This window comes from Pristiophorus japonicus, chromosome 5, assembly GCF_044704955.1.
Source record: "Pristiophorus japonicus isolate sPriJap1 chromosome 5, sPriJap1.hap1, whole genome shotgun sequence".
Lineage (NCBI taxonomy): Eukaryota > Metazoa > Chordata > Chondrichthyes > Pristiophoridae > Pristiophorus > Pristiophorus japonicus.
In genome coordinates this window covers 22,148,444-22,167,606 of record NC_091981.1, presented here as the reverse complement: position 1 = coordinate 22,167,606, position 19,163 = coordinate 22,148,444, and positions in this window count along the sequence as shown.

Below are 19,163 nucleotides of genomic sequence, written 5' to 3'. Positions count from 1 at the left end.
ACAACACTACGCGATTCCCCCATAGGAGACATCCTTGCGTCGGTAAAACGGCTCAATTTCATCTTGCATTTCCACGGGAACCGTCGACCAGCTCCCATTAAGGACGCAGCTTTTTACTAGTGATAGCACAAGATCCTGGCTAGTCCAGGTCCTGATCAGGCGAGCCATGACGGGTGACCCCTCGCTCTCAAAAACATCCATTACAAGAAGCAAGTCTGCGGGTTGTGCTATTTCCACCCCGGTGGTGGGCAATGGTAGCCGACTGAGGGCATCAGCACAGTTCTCAGTGCCTGGTCTGTGGCGGATTACATAGTCATATGCAGATAACGTTAGTGCCCATCTTTGGATGCGGGACGAAGCATTGGTGTTAATACCTTTGCTTTCTGAGAACAGCGAAATGAGCGGTTTATGGTCGGTTTCGAGTTCGAACCGGAGTCCAAATAGGTATTGGTGCATTTTCTTAACGCATGCCAATGCTTCTTTTTCAACCATACTGTAGGCTCTTTCAGCCTTAGATAAACTTCTGGACACATAAGCAACCGGTTGCAGTTTGCCTGACACATTGGCTTGCTGTAACGCACAACCGACCCCGTACGAAGATGCATCACAAGCTAGTACTAAACATTTAGATGGGTCATACAATACAAGTAACTTGTTAGAACATAGCAGGTTTCTGGCCTTATTAAAGGCTGTCTCTTGAGATTTACCCCAAACCCAGTCGTCACCCTTGCGTAGCAATAAATGCAAGGGTTCCAGCAAAGTGCTCAACCCCGGTAGAAAGTTACCAAAATAGTTGAGGAGTCCCAGGAATGAACGCAGCTCCATCACATTCTGTGGTCTGGGTGCATTCTTGATGGCCTCTGTCTTGGAGTTCGTGGGTCTGATGCTGTCCGCCGCAATCTTTCTCCCCAAAAATTCGACCTCTGGCGCCAGGAAAACACACTTGGGGCGTTTCAGCCTGAGCCCCACTCTGTCCAGTCGCTTTAGAACCTCTTCCAAGTTGTGCAAGTGTTCGGTGGTATTGTGACCAGTGATCAGGATGTCGTCTTGAAACACCATGGTGCGCGGAACTGATTTCAGCAGACTCTCCATGTTCCTCTGGAAAATGGCCACAGCCGAGCGAATCCCAAAAGGGCATCTGTGGTATATCAACAGTCCTTTGTGCGTGTTGATGCACGTCAATTTTTTTGAAGGTTCAGCCAGCTCCTGTGTCATGTAAGCAGAGGTTAGATCCAGCTTGGTGAACGATTTCCCCCTGCTAGCGTTGCAAACAGGTCATGCGCTTTGGGTACTGGGTATTGGTCCTGTGACGAAACTCGGTTGATCATTACCTTGTAGTTATGGTATATTCTGACCGTCCCTTCGCTTTTCAACACCGGAACAATTGGACTGGCCCACTCGTTGAACTCGACCGGCAATATAATCCCCTCTTGCTGAAGTCTGTCCAGCTCGATCTCGACCCGTTTCTATCGCATCTTATATGGAACTGTTTCGGCTTTGTGATGAACGGGTCATGCATCAGGGACTAGATGGATCTGCACTTTGGCGCCTGTGAAGTTGCCGATGCTTGGTGTTGTGTATCTGTAAAGCATGCACTCCCATGTTCCGCCACCAGGGAGCTCATCCCCTGAAGTCCCAAGGGATACCAGCATCCCTTGGGAGCACTGGCCCCTAAGTCCTGTTCCTCACTCTGGAGTGTCTTATTAAAGACTGAGGTCACTGTTACTTTAACCTCCCTGTGTGCAGCCTCATCTGTGTTAGGAACACAATAACTGGCGACGAGAATATGAATCCAACGCAAAGATGCAGAAAACTGTGGGCATCCTGGAGAAGTTCTCTGAGGGTGAGGACTGGGAAGCCTATGTTGAACGGCTAGACCAGTACTTTGTAGCCAACGAGCTGGATGGAGAAGGAAGCGCTGCAAAAAGGAGAGCGGTCCTCCTCATGGTCTGCGGTGCACTGACCTACAGCCTCATGAAGAATCTTCTGGCTCCGGTGAAACTCACAGATAAGTCATATGAGGAGCTGTGTACACTGGTTCGGGAGCATCTTAACCTGAAGGAGAGCGTGCTGATGGCGAGGTATCGGTTCTACACGTGCCAACAATCTGAAGGTCAGGAAGTGGCGAGCTACGTCGCCGAGCTAAGGCGACTTGCAGGACAATGTGAGTTTGATGGCTACCTGGAGCAGATGCTCAGAGACTTTTTTTGTACTGGGCATTGGCCACGAGACCATCCTACGAAAACTTTTGACTATAGAGACACCGACCCTCAGTAAGGCCATTGCAATAGCACAGGTGTTTATGTCCACCAGTGATAACACCAAACAAATCTCTCAGCACACAAGTGCTAGCAATGTTCATAAATTAACTGGAACTGTGTTTGCAAGCAGAAACGTACAGGGCAGAACCCACGAGTCTGCAACTGCCAGCAGGCCTCAGGTGATCCAGATGACTCACAGTCCCCAACAAAGGATGAATGCAAGGCAATTCACACCTTGTCGGCATTGTGGAGGCTTCCATTCAGCCTATTCATGCCGCTTCAAAGGAGATGTTTGCAAGAGCTGTGGAACAATGGGGCACCTCCAATGAGCTTGCAAACAAGCTGCAAGCTCTGCAAAACCTGCTAACCACCACGTGGCAGAGGAAGATCGGTCCATGGTGGATCAAAGCAATTTCGAGCCTCAGAGAGAGGAGGCAGATGCTGAAGTACACGGGGTGCACACATCTTCGACGAAATGTCCACCTATAATGTTAAACGTAAAATTGAATGGCTTACCCATAGCCATGGAACTGGACACTGGCGCTAGCCAATCCACCATGAGTAAAAAGATGTTTGAGAGATTGTGGTGCAACAAGGCATTCAGACCAGCCCTGAGCCCCATCCACACAAAACTGAGAACATACAGCAAAGAGCTTATCACTGTCCTGGCTAGCGCCATGGTCAAGGTCACCTACAAGGGCACGGTGCACGAACTGCCACTCTGGATTGTCCCAGGCGATGGCCCCACACTGCTTGGAAGGAGCTGGCTGAGCAAAATCCGCTGGAACTGGGATGACATCCGAGCGCTATCACATGTCGATGAGGCCTCATGTACCCAGGTTCTTAACAAATTTCCTTCCCTTTTTGAGCCAGGTATTGGAAACTTTTCCAGGGCGAAGGTGCGGATCCACTTGATCCCAGAGGCACGACCCATTCACCACAAGGCGCGAGCGGTACCTCACATGATGAGGGAGAGAACAGAAATTGAGCTGGACAGGCTGCAACGCGAGGGCATCATCTCCCCAGTGGAATTCAGCGAGTGGGCCAGCCCGATTGTTCCAGTACTCAAAAGTGATGGCACGGTCAGGATTTGCGGCGATTATAAAGTAACTATTAATCGTTTCTTGCTACAACCTACTTGCAACGCAGGCAGGAGACAAGACATTCACCAAGCTCGACCTGACTTTGGCCTACATGACGCAGGAGCTGGAGGAGTCTTTGAAGGGCCTCACCTGCATCAACATGCACAAGGGACTGTTCATCTACAACAGATGCCCGTTTGGAATTCGGTCGGCTGCAGCGATCTTCCAGAGAAACATGGAGAGCCTACTCAAGCTGGTACCACACATGGTGGTCTTTCAGGACGACATATTGGTCACGGGTCGGGACACCGCCGAGCACCTACAAAACCTGGAGGAGGTCCTCCAGTGACTGGATCGCGTAGGGCTGCGGCTGAAGTGGTCGAAATGCATCTTCATTGCAACAGAAGTGGAGTTTTTGGGGAGAAAGTTTTCAGCGGACCGCATTTGGCCCACAGATGCCGAGACAGAGGCTATCAGGAACACGCCCAGGCCACAGAATGTCACGGAGCTGCGGTCGTTCCTGGGACTCCTCAACTATTTTGGTAACTCCCTACCGGGGTTAAGCACCCTTTTAGAGCCCCTACATGTGTTATTGTGCAAAGGTGAGAACTGGGTATGGGGAAAAATTGACGTGCATCAACACGCACAAAGGACTGTTCATATCCCACAGATGCCCTTTTGGGATTCGCTCGGCTGTGGCCATTTTCCAGAGGAACATGGAGTGTCTGCTGAGATCGGTTCCGCGCACCGTGGTGTTTCAAGACGACATCCTGATCACTGGTCGCAACACCAGGCCTGCAGCATGATTGAGAAAGAGGCATTAGCATGTGTGTTCGGGGTAAAGAAAATGCATCAGTACCTGTTTGGCTTCAAATTTGAGCTGGAAATCGATCACAAGCCCCTCATATCCCTTTTCTTTGAAAACAAGGAGATAAATACTAATGCCTCAGCCCGCATACAAAGGTGGGCACTCGCGCTATCAGCGTATAACTAGACCATCCGCCACAGGCCAGGCACCGAGAACTGTGCGGATGCTCTCAGTCAACTACCATTGCCCACCACGGGGGTGGAAATGGCGCAGCCTGTCAACTTGTTGATGGTGGCGCAGCCCGCAGACTTGTTGATGGTCATGGAAGCGTTTGAAAATGATAAATCACCTGTCATAGCCCGCCAGATTAGGACTTGGACCAGCCAAGATCCTCTGCTGTCCCTAGTAAAAAAACTGTGTACTGCATGGGAGCTGAGCCAGCATCCCAGTTGAAATGCAAGAGCCAATCAAGCCGTTCCAGCGGCGAAAGGACGAGCTGTCCATTCAGGCAGACTGCCTGTTGTGGGGTAACTGCGTAGTGCTATCTTAGCCTTGAATATACTCAATTATTCAGCATCCACAGCATTTTGTAGAGAATTTCAAATATTCACAACCCTCTGAGTGAAGAAATTCCTCCTCATCTCTGTCTTAAATGGCCGACACTTTATCGTGAGACTTTGCCCTCTAGTTCTGGACTCTCCAGCCATGGGAAACAACCTCTCAGCATCTACCCAGTCAATCCTCTTCAGGATCTTGTATATTTTAATGAGAATGGGCTGTGCTCCATGCCCACTCTGCCAACCCCCCCCCCCCCACCTTGCTCAGTGAAGAATGGGAGGAGCCATCCAACAAAGTTAAATATAATTCATTCCAGTGAAATTATTTTGCTACTCGTGACTTGGCACGAACAGGGCAGGGAGTACCCAAGGCCTCAGGAATGTAGGCAAGGATTATGCTGTGCTTTAACAGAAACACACTAAGTTGTACTTATTCCTAAAACATAATTAGAAAGCATCCTCAACAACTGATCATAGAAGGATACAGCACAGAACTTATAGCTCTTTCTCACAAATGAATCACAGCCTGCCACATTAATGGGGAAATTCTGATAAAAGTGTTACAAAACAGCTTTCACCAGATGTGGACACAATTCACATCGGAAAACGCCCTATAGAGCTCGACTTTCGCCTTCATTTTCGGTGGTTTTCTCGGTGGTACAGCTGTTTTTTGATGAGAAACCGCCCGGCGAAAGTTTACCCCTAGTTTTTTTAAAGACTTCCGTCCACATTTCGAAAAGACCGCCGGGGAGCAAACCGCCCACGTGTACCGCCGAGAAAACTGCCGGGATCTAAGTTTGGCCTCAACGGGGGCCCGTACACACCGCCGAGGAACCCACCCACGAAAAGCTGCCTGAAACAGGGCAGTAGATACCCTGCAAAGAAAGGCAATTTAGAGGGTTTTTATTATTTTATAAAATTCTAAAACGCCGATGACCGTAAAAACTGTCTTGAGAATGTTTTACAACTTTTTTTTTTTAAGTGAAAAATCATTTTTTAAGTTTTCCCCCTTCCCTAGGCCCAACCGCAGCCTCGGACTAAATTTTAAATACTTACTGTCCATTCCGGTACGAACCGCCCGTTTTCCCTGGTTTCAGCTTTAACCGCCGAGAAACTGCCGAGAATCCTGGTGCAAGATCCATTTTCTCGCCGGGCGATACTTCTTACCTTTATTATGGAAATTTTCACCAGCGTTAGTTGTAGAACCTTTGCGGTGTTTCTGGGTGGCAATTGGGCGGTGAGGGGCTTCGGGAAAAGTCTAGCCCAGTAGGGCTTTTGAATGTATTGATGTCATGACATAATACAGATGCATAATAATGCACTCAGGAATATTGCAATAACACTTCCTGGCATTGAGATGATGTTTTGAAACGTCTTCTGCTGTTACAGTTGATTCCAAATATTCACAATCCTCTGAGTGAAGAAATTGCTCACTATTCCAGAATCATTCTGCAATGCAAAGATAAACGCCGGCTTGTATTCTGCACTGTTAACTGTTTTCTTAAACGCCTCTCCACAGTCTTCACCCTCACCTCCAACAATAATTGTGAGGAGCTCATGGACTTATCCGTTCAGCCGCCTCTGCCACTTCCTTCCCCGAGCACACTGGGCCAAACTTCCTCTCAGCATCCCCCCTGCTCTAGCCCTGAACTCACATCTTTCTCCAGTTTCTCTCCGATCTCCTCTCATGACCTCTCCGAGCTCATCCTGTCCATGAGATCCACGTCCTGCTCCCTTGACCCTATTCCCACCAAACTGCTGACCACCCAACTCCCTTTTCTGGCTCCCATGTTAGCCGACATTGTTAACGGTTCTCTCTCCCCAGGTACTGTCCCCCTCTCCCTCAAATCTGCCGTCATCGCCCCTCTCCTCAAAAACCCAACCCTTGAGCCCTTCATCCTTGCAAACTCCCGCCCCATCTCCAACCTCCTTTTCCTCTCCAAAGTCCTTGAACGTGTTGTCGCCTCCCAAAGCTGCGCCCACCTTTCCCGCAACTCCATGTTTGAATCCCTTCAATCTGGTTTCCACGCCTGCCACAGGACCGAAACGATTCTTATCAAAGTCGCAAATTACATCCTTTGTGACTGTGACGGAGGCAAACTATCCCGCCTCATTCTTCTTGACTCGTCTGCAGCCTTTGACACGGTTGACCACTCTATCCTTCTCCAACGCCTCTCCGCTGTCGTCCAGCTGGGAAGGACTGCACTCGCCTGGTTCCATTCTTATCTATGTAATCGTAGCCAGAGAATCACCTGCAACGGCTTCTCTTCCCGCTCCCGCATCGTTACCTCTGGTGTCCCCCAAGGATCTATCCTTGGCCCCCTCCGATTTCTCATCTGTCATGTATCTCACATTACTGTATATAACTGTATCTTACCATGCTATACATGACTGTAACTGGATATGACTGATAACAATAAGCATACCTTACTACCAGGGGTGCACTTGCAGGAGACACTCCATACCTGTCCCACTGAGGTATATAAAGGGAGGTCTCAGGCAAGTGCAGCACTGGAGAGCTGTGAATTAAAGGTACAGGTCCTGAGTGACCTTGACTTCAGCATGTGTCTCGTGTAAATCAGTACATTAGAGTCAGGACTTAACATCATCTACATGTTGCCGCTTGGCGATATCATCCGAAAACACAGTGTCAGTTTCCACATATATGCTGAAGACACCCAACTCTACCTCACCACCACTTTTCACAGCCCCTCCACGCTCTCTAAATTGTCAGATAGCTCGATCGACATTTAGCTTTGGATGAGCAGAAATGTTCTTAAATTAAATATTGGGAAGACCGAAGCCATTGTTTTCGGTCCCCGCCATAAACTCCATTCTCTAGCCACTGACTCCATCCCTCTCCCCAACTTCCGTCTGAGGCTGAACCACACTGTTTGCAACCTTGGTATCATATTTGACCCTGAAATGAGCTTTCGACCACATATCCACAGCATAACTATAGACCGCCTATTTCCACCTCAGTAACATCACCCGTCTCCACCCTTGCCTCAGCTCATCTGCTGCTGAAACCCTCATCCATGGCTTTGTTACCTCTAGACTTGACTATTCAAATGCACTCTTGACTGGCCTCCCACATTCTAGCCTACGTAAACTAGAGCTGATCTGAAACTCGGCTGCCCGTTTTCTAACTCGCACCAAGTCCTGCTCACCCATCACCCCTGTGCTCGCCGACCTACATTGACTCCCAATTAAGCAATGCCCCCTTTTCAAAATTCTTATCCTTGTTTTCAAATTCCTCCATGGCTTCGCCTATCTCTGTAATCTCCTTCAGCCCCACAAACCCCCAAGATATCTGCGCTCCTCTAATTCTGCCCTCTTAAGCATCCCTGATTATAATCACTCAACCATTGGTGGCCTTGCCTTCTGTTGCCTGGGACCTAACCTCTGAAATTCCCTGTCTAGATCTCTCCGCCTCTCTACCTCTCTTCCCTCCTTTCAGACGCTCCTTAAAACCTACCTCTTTGGCCAAGCTTTTGAACACCTGACCTAATTTCTCCTTCTGTGGTTCGGTGTCAAATTTATTGTCCCATAATACTCCTGTGAAGCGCCTTGGGACATTTCACTACATTAAAGGCGCTATATAAATACAAGTTGTTGTTGTGGTTTCTGGTATCATTCTGCATATATAAAGTATTGGCCCATGGGATTTATAATTGAGCAAGTGGGCATTATATAAAGCAATAACGTGCTGAGTTCTGACCAAGGTCAACAGCTGCCTTCGCCTTTCAAATGGTCAAGGACCTGTTGTGCTTTTTTGTGATATTTTCTGCTCTAATGCCAGGCAGTGATACCTTTGATTCTGTTTACAAGCTTTCTGACATGACAATTAACATGACATGTTTTCCCGTATCTTCAAAACATGTTGGTTCTGGGTATAGGTATCCAATTTTCCCGTCTTGGCAGGGATATCCCATGGCTTCTGTCCAGCGTTTCTCTGCCAAGTTCAGATCAATAACTGAAGAGAGAGGGTTTGAAATGACACCTTCCAAATCTATGTACACCAATGCTGCAATGCTAATTTCCATCTCCCCAGGTAAGCATTGCAATAGAGCACACTTTAGCATGTTTAATTCTCATCCTTGTTTTCAAATCCCTCCATGGCCTCGCCCCTCCCTATCTCTATAATCTCCTCCTGTTTATAATTGCTCAACCGTTGGTGGCCGTGCCTTCTGTGGTCTAGGCCCCAAGCTCTGGAACTCGCTGGCTGAACCTCTCCGCCTCTCTATCCTCCTTGAAGACATTCCTTAAAACCTACCTTTTTGACCAAGTTTTTGGTCACCTGCCCTACTTTCTCCTTATGCAGATTGGTGTCAAATTTTTTTATCTTATAATACTCCTGTGGGAGTAATACGCCGTGGGACGTTTCAGTATGTTAAAGGCGCTAGATAAATACAAGTTGTTGTTGTTAAACCACATTTCCAACTGGATGTTTTTGGCTCCTAGTGACTTTGGGCACCATGACACAGAATGTACAGAGCCGTCACTTTCAAAAGTATATGCAACTTAAATTGCACATTAAATCACTCAAAAGCAATGGCCCGGATTTTGTGGTCAGTGACGAAGAATGCTGCCCACAAAGTTTTAGCGAGCTCTGTGGCGTCAATTTCCCGTTTTCTGACATGACTTTCTATCTGGTGCCATCTATAGGGGATCTGTGGCATCCAGCAACTCTTTTTTTTGGGGAGAAAAAGTAAAGATTAAATCATGTGCCCCCCCGATCTGGGTGACACGCCAAACATTTTTCAAGGCCCTTTTTTGTTTTTTTTTGTATTTTTTTTTGTTTTTTGGGCACTAAAATCATATTTTTTCAAGTGCCCCCTATAAAAGGGGAGGGGGGCACTAAAACCGGCATTTAAAATAAATTAGACTTTAAAACATATAAAATCAAATTAAAATTTGGTTGCCGGGGGTAACGATGCACTCCAGTCCCTCCGGCGCCCACCTCTCGTGGAAGGCCGCGAGCGTACCGGTGGACACCACGTGGGCATCCAGCAACAATGATGCCATCAAGCAGGCTGAGCAGCCAATCACCTCGACAAATTCTCACAGACAGCAAACCAGGAAGTAAAACGCAGGTTTTTGTCATTCACTTATTCATTTTACACAGAGCGAAATGAAGATTGGAATGTACACATGGGATTAAGGTAGAAGCTGAAATATCATAAACAAATTTAAAAGGAAAAGAAAAAATAATTTTTATTATTTAAAAGAATTATGACATTTCAATTATGGAATTGAGGGAATGACACACCACTCGGTATAAAATTAGTTTTTTGGGGCCAGAATGGTTTTACGAGCAGTAATTACGACTTTGTACACCATCAAAAACTCAGTTACATCTCATTCAACAAGGCTAAGCTTTTTCAATTATTTTTATAGCGAGAATAGTACATAAAAAGTTGAAGTTCAGATCAAATCAGTGATTTCTAATTGATTCCATCTGCGAGGACTGCATCAGTGCACTCTGTGGAGGAGTAGCTTATCTCTGACTGCAACTTCTGTATTTCCGCATTTAACTGCGCATGTGTGAACTCCAGAAGTTGCTGTCAGTTTTACATGGTAACGGAGTATTGTGTACAGTTTTGGTCACCTTACCTAAGAAAGGATATACTTGCCTTAGAAGGAGTGCAACAAAGATTCACCAGACTGATTCCTGGGATGGGGGGATTGTCCTATGAGGAGAGGTTGAGTAGACTGGGCCTATATTCTCTAGAGTTTAGAAGAATGAGAGATGATCTCATTGAAACATATAAAATACTTACAAGGCTTGACAGGGTAGATGCAGGGAGGATGTTTCCCCTGTCTGGAGAGTCTAGAACCAGGGGTCACAGTCTCAGAATAAGGGGTCGGCCATTTAGGACTGAGATGAGAAGAAATGTCTTCATATGAGAAGAAATGAGAGGGTGGTGAATCTTTGGAATTCTCTACCCCAGAGGGCTGTGGATGCTCAGTCTTTGAGTATATTCAAGACAGAGATCGATAGATTTTTGGAAATTATGGGAATCAAGAGATATGGGGATAGTGCAGGAAGGAGGAGTTGAGGTAGAAGATCAGTCATGATCTCATTGAATGGTGGAGCAGGCTCGAGGGGCCGAATGGCCTACTCCTCCTAATTCTTATGTTCTTATGATGGTAAATGCTGTCCGTTTCACTGTCATTACAACCACAATATACATAGATGACCTGGAAGAGGGGACAGAGTGTAGTGACACAAAGATTAGTGGGAAAGCGGGTTGTGTAGAGGACACAGAGAGGCTGCAAAGAGATTTAGATAGGTTAAGCGAATGGGCTAAGGTTTGGCAGATGGAATACAATGTCGGAAAGTGTGAGGTCATCCACCTTGGGAAAAAAAACAGTAAAAGGGAATATTATTTGAATGGGGAGAAATTACAACATGCTGAGGTGCATGAATCCCAAAAAGTTAATTTGCAGGTGCAGCAGGTAATCAGGAAGGCGAATGGAATGTTGGCCTTCATTGCGAGAGGGATGGAGTACAAAAGCAGGGAGATCCTGCTGCAACTGTATAGGATATTGGTGAGGCCGCACCTGGAGTACTGCGTGCAGTTTTGGTCACCTTACTTAAGGAAGGATATACTGGCTTTGGAGGGGGTACAGAGACGATTCACTAGGCTGATTCCGGAGATGAGAGGGTTACATTATGATGATAGATTGAGTAGACTGGGTCTTTACTCGTTGGAGTTCAGAAGGATGAGGGGTGATCTTATAGAAACATTTAAAATAATGAAAGGGATAAACAAGATAGAGGCAGAGAGGTTGTTTCCACTGGTTGGGGAGACTAGAACTAGGGGGCACAGCCTCAAAATACGGGGGAGCCAATTTAAAACCGAGTTGAGAAAGAATTTCTTCTCCCAGAGGGTTGTGAATCTGTGGAATTCTCTGCCCAAGGAAGCAGTTGAGGCTGGCTCATTGAATGTTTTCAAGTCACAGATAGATAGATTTTTAACCAATAAGGGAATTAAGGGTTACGGGGAGCGGGCGGGTAAGTGGAACTGAGTCCACGGCCAGATCAGCCATGATCTTGTTGAATGGCGGTGCAGGCTCGAGGGGCTAGATGGCCTACTCCTGTTCCTAATTCTTATGTTCTTATTATTGTGGATGATAAGGACAGTGTAAATCCCACGTAATGTTCAGTAACCTACAGACTTCTTGGCAGACAGCAGCTGTGAAGTGTGTTCCCTGATCTGAGTCAATGCTACTCGGGACTCCCCATCGTGGAATGTAATCCTTACACAAGACCTTTGCAGTGTGATCGGTTGTGGCTCTTTTAGTTGGGACTACTTCTACCCATCTAGAGAATCTGTCGACCATGACAAGAATGTTAGTGTATCCTTGGCATGAAGGAAGAGATATATAATCAAGCTGCAGATGCTGGAATAGTCCGACAGGGGCAGGGGCCCTCAGTTGGGGCATTACCGTGATGAGTCCAGAATTATTTTTCTGGCAGACCACACAGCGGTCTGCTACCAGCTGGGCATGTTTTTTAAATCCCCGACCCCACCAGCTTTTCTGGAACCATGCCATCATCTGTTGTGAGGCCAAGTGTCCCCACGAGTGGATCTGTTGGGCTAAAAAAGGCATAAGCATTTGTGGCGCGACTGGCTTGTCGGTAACTCTTTGTCTCCAGACACCATCTTCGCATAGCTTAATTCCTGCCTCAATCCATGTCCATTTATCCTCTCGGGAGCACTCGCCTTGCATTGTTTGAAGGTCTCGTGTCAGAGTCCTGAGTGCTTTCAATCTGCACATCTGTGTTGGTTCTTCTGGGGGAACGCCTTGTGAGGCGGCATCTTTAGCTGCCTGGTCGGCTAGGGCATTTCCCTGTGCTTCTGTGGTATTTTCCTTGATATGGGCCTTACACTTCAGGATGGACACTTCCTGAGGTAATTGTATGGCCTCTAGTAAGTCTCGGACTTCTTTTCCATTTCGGATAGGTGTACCAGCAGCAGTGAGGGATCCTCTTTTCCGCCATAACAGACCAAAGTCGTGAGCGACTCCAAAAGCATAACACGAATCTGTGTAGACATTAGCTGTCTGTCCTTCTGCTATTCGACATGCTTCTGACAGGGCCCATAACTCGGCCTGTTGTGCTGACATTCCTGAGGGTAAACATCCTTTTGCCACTACCTCATATAAGGTTGTAACTGCCCATCCTGCTTTTCTGATACCATTGTCAACAAAGGAGGAACCATTTGTAAACAGGATGAGGTCTGGGTTGTGCAGAGGCTCCTCTGCTGCTAAGGCTGCTTCTTCTGTTTCTTTTAAAATCTCCACGCAGTCATGCTCTTCACATTCTCCCTCCTCTTGCTCCCTCGATTCTGACATTGGGAGCATCGTTGCGGGATTAACCGGGCTGGCCCAGACGTTATGGAGATTAGGAGCTTCCAAAACTGCTGTCCAGTGGGTCCATCTCGCTGCTGTCACCTGAGACATTCTATTCATAGACAGCAAAGCGTGTACGGTGTGGGGACACTTGACAATCAGCTTTTGGTCGAGGACTAGACCCGCAGTGATCATTACCGCTCGACATGTAGCTTCCATGGCCCTTTGGCAACTTCCCCATCCGAGGGCTACCGCATCCAGTTTTGCCGAATAATAGCCAATAGGTCATTGCCGATCCCCATGTTCTTGTGTCTGTATAGCTGTCATATATCCTTCTTTCTCATGGACAAACAGGGTAAATGGCTTACCACTGTCGGGGATTCCCAGAGCCGGTGCCGAACACAAGGCCTTTTTCAAACTCAGAAAGGCCTCTTGCTGTTCCTTAGTGAGGGTGATGGCTTCTTTAGAGGCACGTTTCCCCTTTAAGATATCATTCAATGGCTGAGCAAGCTGTGTGAAGGAGTCAATCCAATTTCTGTTAAAGTTACACAATCCCAAAAAAGACCTTAGTTCCTGAATAGTGGTGGGTTTTTTAGCAGCCCAAATGGCTGCAGTTCTATCCTGGGTAAGTTCTCTCTTTCTTTGTGAAATCTTTTGTCCCAGGTATACAACCTCTTCTTGGGATATTTGTGCTTTGTCGATGCTGGCTTTATGTCCTTTCAACCAAAGGTGATCCAGTAAAGCTCGTAAATCTTATTCATGCTGTTCTTCCGTGTTTGAAGCTAGCAGGATATCGTCTACATATTGGATGACTGTGGATGACAGGGGAGATAATTCTCGCAAATAGCTTTAATAATGCCATGTGGAATACCGTAGGGCTGTTGTGGAAACCCTGCGGTAACCGGGTCGAAGTATACTGTTGTCCTTGGACAGTGAAAGCAAACCACTGTCGAACCTCCGGTGCCAGAGGCACCGACCAAAATCCGTTGGCCATATCTATAACCGAGAAATATTTATGTTCCGGTTTGAGGGCATTAAAAATGGTGGAGGGATCTGCGACCAAAGGAGCTTTTTGATCAATACACTGGTTAGCTTTCCTATAATCGACAGTCAAACACCAAGTTTCATTAGATTTCTGTACCGGCCACACGGGGCTATTGGAGGAGCTATGCGTTTTAATAAGCACCCCTTGTTTCTCCAATTGCTGAATAACCGGTAAGATTCCCGCGATGGCAGTTGGACTGATGGGATACTGTTTAGTGCATGGAGGCTTGGTCCTGATAAATGACGCAGGCTCCATCTGGAGTAGGCCACAATCGTTCTTATCTTTAGCCCATATCGGGTGTTTCTTCAATTCTTCTTTCTTCAAAGTTCTAATTGACCATGTCACCCGACCATCCTCAAAATGCATCTACTTGGATTAGAACGTCCATTCCCAAAAGGGGTTGATCTACTGGGCCAATCCAGACCAGCGTGGTTAGTTCATGTGGATCCATCCCTATAAGTACCGGTGTTGTCCTTTTAATTTCCATTTTATGACCCCCAACTCCATAGGTTGTACGTGCCCTACCATCCAACGGCAAAAAGTCTCCATATTGTAGGGGTAAGCATGTTAATTCCGTCCCTGTGTCTAAAAGACAGTCTACATCCTTATCGCCCACCCTCACAGTTATATATAGCCCATCTCCCCTCTGTTGTATTAGTGCGGGGAGGGGGGCCAGGGTGGGCTCTAATCGTCTTTTGCTATCCCAAGTAACTCCTTCTGTTGTTGTATTGTCAGTCGCTTAAATGTTTCTATGAGGTCGTTATCTTGTGACAAGCCTGGTTTGTTGGCTGACTTGTATCCCTGGCTGCGTCCTCTTCCCCAGCCACGACCTTTCTGTTTTGCCCTGCACGTCTTGGCCCAGTGACCTTCTTTCCCACAATAATGACATTTTCCGGGTAATTTTCCTAATAACTGTTTATCGGAATCCTGGGATTTCCATCCCACAGCCTGCAGGGCTCGGACTTTAGCTCCCATATCCCGATCTAATTGGTGACATCGATCCGCCAATGCTGCAAAGGTAGTTCCTCTGCCTTCCCAGTCCGGTAACACTACCTTAAGCATTTTGGACAGTTCTGACTTTAGACCTGCCACGAAAGCTGCTTTCAGGGGTCCAAACACTTGTTCATCCATTTCCTCATCCGTATTATTCATACCCGAATGTTCCAGCCACGTGCATCTAAACCGCTCGTCATACTCCAGGACCTCCTCTGTTCCTTTCTGTTGGCAGGCTGCAATTTTTCCCCAGTCTGTCTTAGCTGGACTGAAGGCTTGCAGCCAGTGTTTAATCGCATTTAATTCTTGCTCATCCTGCCCCAGAGCTTCTTCTACTTTGTCGTGCAATTTTCTTCCTTGTGTTTTTGGCACCATTATGGTCAAAATTTGCACTCCGTCCCAGGGATGAAGTTGATATATATTTCTTAAGCGGTCCAATTGGTCCCACGTTTTTACTCCCCCTTTCTTTGGATTGGGCAATTCCTTGGACCATTTATCAATTTTCTCTGGGTCTGCCGGACCATGAACTAAGTATTCTGCACATACCCTTTTCCTCGTTTTTTTGGTTCCGCCCTCATCCACAGTCTCTTCTGATTTGACTACAACTCGTCTTTTTTTAAACGGGGCAAAGCGCACCCCTAATTCTTCATCCTCCGACCCTGTATTGTCAGAGGATTCAGAATCCGTATCTATTCCTCGGTCGTGTCTTCGGGTTTGCGTTTTTAATTTATCCAAACATGGGTACCCTGGGAATTGACCGATACATTTTCCTTTTCCGATTACTGTCTCTTGACCTAATGATTTTTTCCATTCTTTAATTTCACCTTTAAGACCTTTAACTTCCATTTCCGGCTTTTCAAGTTCAAGTCTTTTCTGTTGCAGCTGTGCACAAACAGCTTGCAATTGGTCCTTTGTACTGGTCAGTTCTCGATCATGTTGGGAACGCATTATAATTTCATTCCGCTTTCGGATCTGTCCCATAATGGCTAGGGACCAAATAGTTCGCTCTTTATTTTTCATACGGGTCGTTTTTCCCCAGACCCTTTTAATCTCGTCCAAGGACCATTGTCCTTTTGTTCGATCTTAATACAGGTTTTAGATAAATTAAATTGTTGCTCTATGTATTCTTTCAACTGTTCGAGGATTTCATCTATCAAAACCTCAGGTGGTGCCTGCCCACCTTTAACAGTTGTAGACAATTCTTTGCTCTTATCTCCTGCTGCCATAATACTGATTTCTTTACTGGGGTCTCGAGTCGTAGGCTTTCCAGCCGATCAGTGGGTCAGTGATTAATTAACTAACACACCGCCGAAGTTAGACGTCTATGGGACCTCGAGCCGACTACCAACCGGAGGGTTCGCAAACCGGAGGCTTTCGGAATCGCGTAGAAGGAGAGGCGAATTTAGACTTTTGACCGAGGACTTTTATAAAGAGGAGTCCTTACCTCAGTATGTAGGTCCGATGTCCAAAATTCAGTTTCTTCCCTCAGCGATCGTGTTCGTGACGCCAAAATTGTTAGATCTCTTAATTTCCAATGAAATACGAACTCCGATTGTAGTTTTAATGTAACTTTATTCTGGCAGCAGCAACAAGCTCTTGGCTTTAAGCCAGGCCTTTGTCCTTCTGAGACCACATGGCCAAAATGGCTGTTTATATACCTGATCAGTTTACAGAAAAGAACTCGCCTTCTTTGACCTTATTGGCTCAATTAATAGTCTGTTAACCCAAAGGTCCTAAAATGTCAAGTTGATTGATGACTTAATGCAATGTGGTCTGTGTTTTCTCAAAACTGCAGCCAGGCTGGAGAGCTTGAATTCTCTATCAGGGAAATAATGGAGAAAGTGAGTTATGCCATTAGTTGCGTTGCCTCATCATTTGCTGGGACAGTTGTGCCGTGACATCGATACCTTCACCTAAACCAAGAAACAGTTTTTGTAAATCCACCCACCATTATAGCTAACAGCGATCGCAAATTTCCTGGATTTACGCCCGTTTTAACTCTTCAGTCGCCCACTGAAAAGTAATGGCGCAGGAGAGCTGATTTATGGGCCTGACATGTCTCTCATCCTGAGAGGCCGACATAGGGACAATTAAAGTTGTGGAACCTCACCCCTGCAGTCTGCTAATTGCTTTCAAATTTGTCTTTTCTAATTCGCTCAAGCCTGCAGCTGGACATTTTGCACCAATTTTGCCGATGTGAAGTCATGCCCAAGTTTCTGCAAAAAAATCCATCTGCATAGGCCCGAAATCTCCCATGATTCAGAGCAATACTGCAGCGCAATTGATCATAATCTATTGACTGGCACAAGGCTCATGGGACCTCAAGATTACAGAATTAAACTGAAAATGTGTTCAAGTAATGGCTACAGCTGAAGACACAGACCAATCAGTGGTTTCAATCGACTACTGCTCACTGGTCTTGCTTACCAAGGGCAGATCGACCGACTATATATCGAACTCATTGGAGACTCATGTAACACCAGCCAGGGAGCTGTGACAGGTGCCAGATAGCCTCTTCCGCAGGGCATCAGAATTCATTAAATACGACATGTCTTCTGCGCAGGTTTGTCAATTTCCACAGGCTTTCTGGCTGTGCAGGGGGCTTCTGAGAGAATCCACATGCTGCTGAAAGCACCACTTTAGCAACCTGTCACCTTTATCACCAACCACTAAATGCGCTCACTGTCTGCGATGCTCAACTGAGGATCCTGCATGTTAACTCAGATCGTTGGGGAAGCGATCACAATGCCTTTGTCCTTTGCCATCCCAACATAAGAACATAAGAATTAAGAGCAGGAGTATTTGGCCCCTCGAGCCTGCTCCACCATTCAATAAGACAATTTAAGGAGCGCCTGAAAGAAGAGAGAGGGGGAGAGGTTTAGGGAGCGAATTTCAGAGCTTAGAGCCTAGGCAGCCGAAGGCACGGCTACCAATGGTGGAGCGATGAAAATCGAGGATACGCAAGAGGCCAGAATTGGTGGAACGCGGAGATCTCGGGAGGTGACAGAGATGCGATGTGTGTGTCGAGGGGTGAACATAAGAACATAAGAAATTGGAGCAGGAGTAGGCCATTTGCCCCCTTTCGAGCCTGCTCTGCCATTCAATAAGATCATGGCTGATCTGATCCTGGCCTCAACTCCACTTTCCCTGCCTGCTCCCCATAACTCTTGACTCCCTTATCGCTCAAAAATTTGTCTATCTTTGCCTTAAATATATTCAATGACCCAGTCTCTACAGCTCTCTGGGGCAGAGAATTCCAAAGTTTCACGACCCTCTGAGAGAAGAAATTCTTCCTCATTTCTGTTTTAAATGGGCGACCCCTTATTCTGAAACTATGCCCCCTAGTTCTAGATGCCCCCCATGAGGGAAAACATCCTCTCTGCATCTACCCTGTCAAGCCCCCTCAGAATCTTATACTTTTCAATAAGATCTTCTAAACTCCAATGAGTATAGGCCTCAACTTATTCAGCAGGGAGGGAGAAGGAGATGGATGGATCTGAGGGTGACAATGACTACTGCCCGAAGCTTTGACCAATGGCCCCATTCCACATCACCGACACACAGCGCAGGAAAGGTACAACTATGCACAAGCACAATGCGACCCGGCAGGTGATGGAGAGGACTATCGGGGTGTTTAAAGCACGTTTTAGGTGCCTGGAAGGATCTTGGGGTGTCCTAAAGTAATCCCCCTGATAAAGTGGTCTGCTGCTCACTGCATCATTTCAATCTGCAGGGAGGCCTCACCTTGGACTTGGCAGACACGATGCACGTGGAACCGGAAGATGCTGGCCCTCATGTCCCCGGTCCCAGGTGCGGTGGCCTCCCAGAGGAAGGCACGATGGCAGTAACCAGGACAGCCAGAGAGCTGCTGGTGGCTGTGGTGTTTCAACAATGATAAACTACACACACGCCCCCCCCCCCCCGCCCCACCCAGCAAAGTTACACCAGCCAAATGGAGCTGCCTCGGGAAGTCTGGAACAATTTTGCCGTGGACTGATCCCCGAGGGAACGTGAATGCAACAACAACAGCAACCTGCATTTATATAACGTCTTTTA